We start from the raw sequence: 4,984 nt of genomic DNA, 5'->3' as shown, positions 1-4,984 counted from the left end.
GTTAATGTTGCGATCACTGATGGATAGAGTGCCAGCCGCGAGGCTCCTTACCCACACAAGATGGATGGAAGACCAGCCTCCCTCTCTCTCTCTGCCTCTGTCTCTCTCTCTCTCTCTCTCTCTCTCTCTCTCTCTCTCTCTCTCTCTCTCTCCACCTCGGCCCTACCGAATCTAAATAACAGAAAGAAGATCCAGATCAAAATCAAAACCTCAATCACAAATCACACTCAAATCCTTCTCGTGGACAACCCAAGTGCAGCATTTGTGTGCATGCTTCGTGCAGCTTTGCAAAATGGAGTCATGTATGCTGTCTGTTTCACTGTTTTAGTGTGTTCTGTGTGCGTGCGTGTGTGTGTTTGCGTGAGAGACTGTGTGTAAGAAAGAGAGAGTGAAAGCTTGAGAATTTTGTACGTGTGTGCCCCCCCCCCAGCACCCCTCATTTCTGGCGGGGGCATCAGGGGTGAAGTGATCTGTGCGAAAGCCTCCTGTTCTGCTGCAGCGTGGGGCTAAGGCAGAGGGGGATTGTGGGTAGCTGTCTGCGGGGGATGGGGGGGGGGGGTTGCAGCAGATGGCATGCCACAATGTGAGGGCCGTCGGCTGGCATCCAGAGGAGGGGGAGGGGGGCACAGGGATTGGAGGGGCACTGCTTCCAAAGTGCCAGCAGGCATCAGGAGAGAGAGAGGCTGAGAGAGAGAGAGAGAGAGAGAGAGAGGCGAGAGGATTGGTGGGAGATAGAGTGACAAAGAGACAGACAGACAGACAGAGATTGAGCGGGAAGCGGGTAACAGCAGCAGGAAGCTGAACCCTGAAATGAGGGATTTACTAGAGCTTCAGTGGAGGATTTCAGGGCTAATTGCCTCCACTGAAGGAGAACAGAACGACAGATCTGATCTGCCTGGAATCCAAACTCACCAGTGACTTTTGACCTTCTCAGCTCCGTACAGATAGTCAGGTGTCTTAAACCCCCACAGAACAAGTGCTTTACATACACACATACCAGATTGGGAGAGAGGAGGGGTGGTGGTGGGTGCTCTGGCATAGGATTGATATAGGACTGCCATTAAGGGGGCACGAGGTTGGCGTGTGTGTGGCATAGGGATGGCAGGTGGAGGGTATGGATTTGACACTGGGTTTGTTTGGCAGAGGTCTGGTGTTGAGGTGGCATGAGATTTGCCCAGAGTTGGCACAGGGTTAGTGTCTGTCTGTGTGTGTGTGTGTGTGTATGTGTGTGTGTGTGTGTGTGTGTGTGTGTGTGTGTGTGTGTGTGTGTGTGTGAACTCTCCCTGTCACTTGTCACTCAGGAGACAGCACACACAGCAGCTGAATATTTCATGGTTAAAACTTTGCCTGTAATTTCACATACAGATGTGAACTCACGTAGGCACACATCTATCATTGCGTCTCTCACCCACTCTAGCTCACACACACACACACAAATAGACTTACACACTACCGCACTTATGTGTTGAACAGTTGATTTAGGCTCAGAAATGAAATAATCAGTCAAGACATCGAAAATAACTACAGGTTCTGGTCTGATGTCTGTCAATGGGGTTGTGGACTCTGTTACAGAGGTGATCCCAGTGTCGTGGTGTTGAATGGTACTGTTTGTGTTCTCTTGGTGTGTCTGAGAAGCACTACAGATTACCTGGTGTTATTGTTGAAAATGAGTCTCTGTCTACCTCTCATTAAAGATCCGGTATCAGAACGCAGAACACACACACACAAATGCACACCCACACACACACACAAATGACCAGCTCCTACTACCGAGCTCAGCAGAACAGATGTTGAGGAATTTAATATGCAAACGGCAACTGGGACTCTCCCTCCCTCTCCACCATCTCTCCCCACCCCACGTCTCACACATACATACATGCACAACATTATCATACATAACACAGAAAGCACGCAGATGCACACGGTCCGTCTCTCATAAACACAAGCACGCACGCACACACACACACTCACCCCTCTCCAGACTGGCCCTGCTCATGGGGGCACCATGTGGCACTCCATTCCCCCCTGGCACCATGCTCCCACTCTTCCAGCTTTTCATTGTCCTCTGCCGACTGGAGAGCAGGCACCCAAATCAGGCCTTCTCTATTCCACTGTTATTTTCCTCCCTCTCTCTCTCTCTCTCTTTCGTCTTCTCTCTCGATCTCTCTCTCGTTTCCCTTTCCCTTACTGAGATGGATGGCTGTGGCTTGCTTTTGGTCTCTGAAGTGCAAAAAGTTCAGATATATATGCGTGCGTTACTATGTGCTGTTGGGGAATCTTGTTCCCATGACGATGATGCCAGTAGCTCATTGTTTCTTTCGTTTTTTACTTTCCCAAACGGTCAAAATGAATCTCTGCACTTCCTCACATAATTGATATGTATGTCTCTATTAGGACAATTCAATACTATACCAACATTACACCAATATTTACTTTATTGTGAGCTGACATACTCAACTGATTCATTAGGACAGACAAAAAGAGGACATTTTCAAAGTTATTTATGCTGGTTTGTTCATTGAGGTAACGAGAGCAAAAATAGAAACGTTTTGGTTGTTCGGTCATCATCGGTGTATATGCCTACTCAACTGACATAGGGCCAAATCACATTGAATCACAACTTGAAATGCACTCACTCACATAACCTGAATGTATGTGCAAATATCCCACCGACATTAATGTTCTGTAGGACAATACAATTCTTCAGCCCATGGTGCTGGCTTGGGTCAAAGAAACCAGGACCAGTCTGAAAGAGCAAGAGAACGCAATGGAGCGAAACTGACAATAAAGCACCAAAGTTCCCATGATAGTAATGCATTGAGTATGAAGGCTGTTGGTTCCCTGCTACCCTGGAGAGTAAAGGGGACATGCTCTATCCCATCACAGATGTCGCTGTGCAGAGAGGGTCCATGGGGCTCGGGGTAGTTTAGCTAGTTTAGCTCTCTGTGTCTGGGTGAGAATTAGCCAGCTTTACCACTTCGCCTTGCTCTCTAATCTCTTAATCTGGCCTTCTGAAGAAGAGAAGGGCTGCAGGGAGATGGGGTGTCAATCCTCGTCTCCACATCATTCTCTCAACCCATTTCTCTTCCCTGTCCTGGCTGGCAGTAGAGACACAATGGAGGGAGGAAAGTTTACAGAGAGAGTGGGGAGGGAAGTTCCAGGTTGTGCCCTGTTTTTATTTACAGAGAGAGAGTGGGAGGTGTGTGAGTGTGTGGGTGGGGTGAGAAGAGAGCAAGAGGGAGCAAGTATTCATTGGTGCCTTGCTTGTCTTCTTTAATATTACCCCAACACACATTAGGTGTATTAACATGTTACGATGGTCCTTGGATTCTTGAAGTTTGCCACTGTGAAGTCTTAACCCTTTTAATCTAATCCATTTAATCCTTTAATCTAGAAATGTGATCAGGTAAGGACTATATACGCCTATTATATTTAGGGCTGTGAAGATACTAGAGTATTGCAAGATTTTTTCCATGGCAAAAATAAAAACACCAAGCAGACCAAACCCTTTGGTCCTTTAAAAACCTGCTGGAGGCTAGAGCTACCTCTTTCAAGGAGCAGGACACTAATCCAGACGCTTAGAAGTTATCCCACTACGAATGACCTCCGACACTGTGGCAGCGCTTGCCTACTATCACGGATTATGAAGGGAAACTCAGCCGCGAGCTGCCCAGTGATGCGAGCCTACCAGACAAGCTAAATGCCTTCTATACTCGCTTCAAGGTAAGCAACACTGAACCATGCATGAGAACACCAGCTGTTCCGGATGACTGTGTGATCTCACTTTTTATAGCCGATGTGAGTAAGACCTTTAAACAGGTTAACATTCACAAGGCCGCAGGGCCAGACGGATTACCAGGATGTGTACTCAGAGCATGCACTGACCAGCTGGCAAGTGTCTTCACTGGCATTTTCAACCTCCATGGCCCATTCTGTAATACCAACATGTTTCCAGCAAACCACCACAGTCTCTGTGCCCAACAATGTCAAGGTAACCTGTCTAAATGTGGCCATGAAATGCCTACACCCACTCCAATTCGTATACCGCCCCAACAGATCCAAAGATGATGCAATCTCTATTGCACTCCACAATGCCCTCTCCCAACTGGACAAGAGGAACATTTACACTGCATTTGAGGTGGCAGGTAGCCTAGTGGTTAGAGTATTGGACAAGTAACTGAAAGGTTGCAAGATCGAATCCCCGAGCTGACAAGGTAGAAATCTGTTGGTCTGCTCCTGAACAAGGAAGTTAACCCACTGTTCCCAGGCTGTCATTGAAAATAAGAATTTATTCTTAACTGACTTGCCTAGTTAAAAAAAATAAAAAATAAATGTGGAAAGTATTCAGACCTCTTCCCCTTTTCCACATTTTGTTACGTTACAGCCTTATTCTAAAATGTATTAAATATATTAAAATTCCTCATCATTCTACACACAATACCCCATAATGACATAGTAAAAACAGATTTTATAATAATTTGCAAATGTATTAAAAATTAAAAATATAAATTAAATATATATACAGTGCCTTGCGAAAGTATTCGGCCCCCTTGAACTTTGCGACCTTTTGCCACATTTCAGGCTTCAAACATAAAGATATAAAACTTTATTTTTTTGTGAAGAATCAACAACAAGTGGGACACAATCATGAAGTGATATTTCAAACTTTTTTAACAAATCAAAAACTGAAAAATTGGGCGTGCAAAATTATTCAGCCCCTTTACTTTCAGTGCAGCAAACTCTTTCCAGAAGTTCAGTGAGGATATCTGAATGATCCAATGTTGACCTAAATGACTAATGATGATAAATACAATCCACCTGTGTGTAATCAAGTCTCCGTATAAATGCACCTGCACTGTGATAGTCTCAGAGGTGCCTTTTTCAAAAGGCACCTACAGGACTCTCAGACCATGAGAAACAAGATTCTCTGGGCTGATGAAACCAAGATTGAACTCTTTGGCCTGAATGCCGAGCGTCACGTCTG

Source organism: Oncorhynchus nerka, linkage group LG21 (genome assembly GCF_034236695.1).
Source record: "Oncorhynchus nerka isolate Pitt River linkage group LG21, Oner_Uvic_2.0, whole genome shotgun sequence".
Taxonomy (NCBI): Eukaryota; Metazoa; Chordata; class Actinopteri; order Salmoniformes; family Salmonidae; genus Oncorhynchus; species Oncorhynchus nerka.
The sequence above is the reverse complement of the archived record's forward strand: the minus strand, read 5'-3'. Positions refer to the sequence as shown.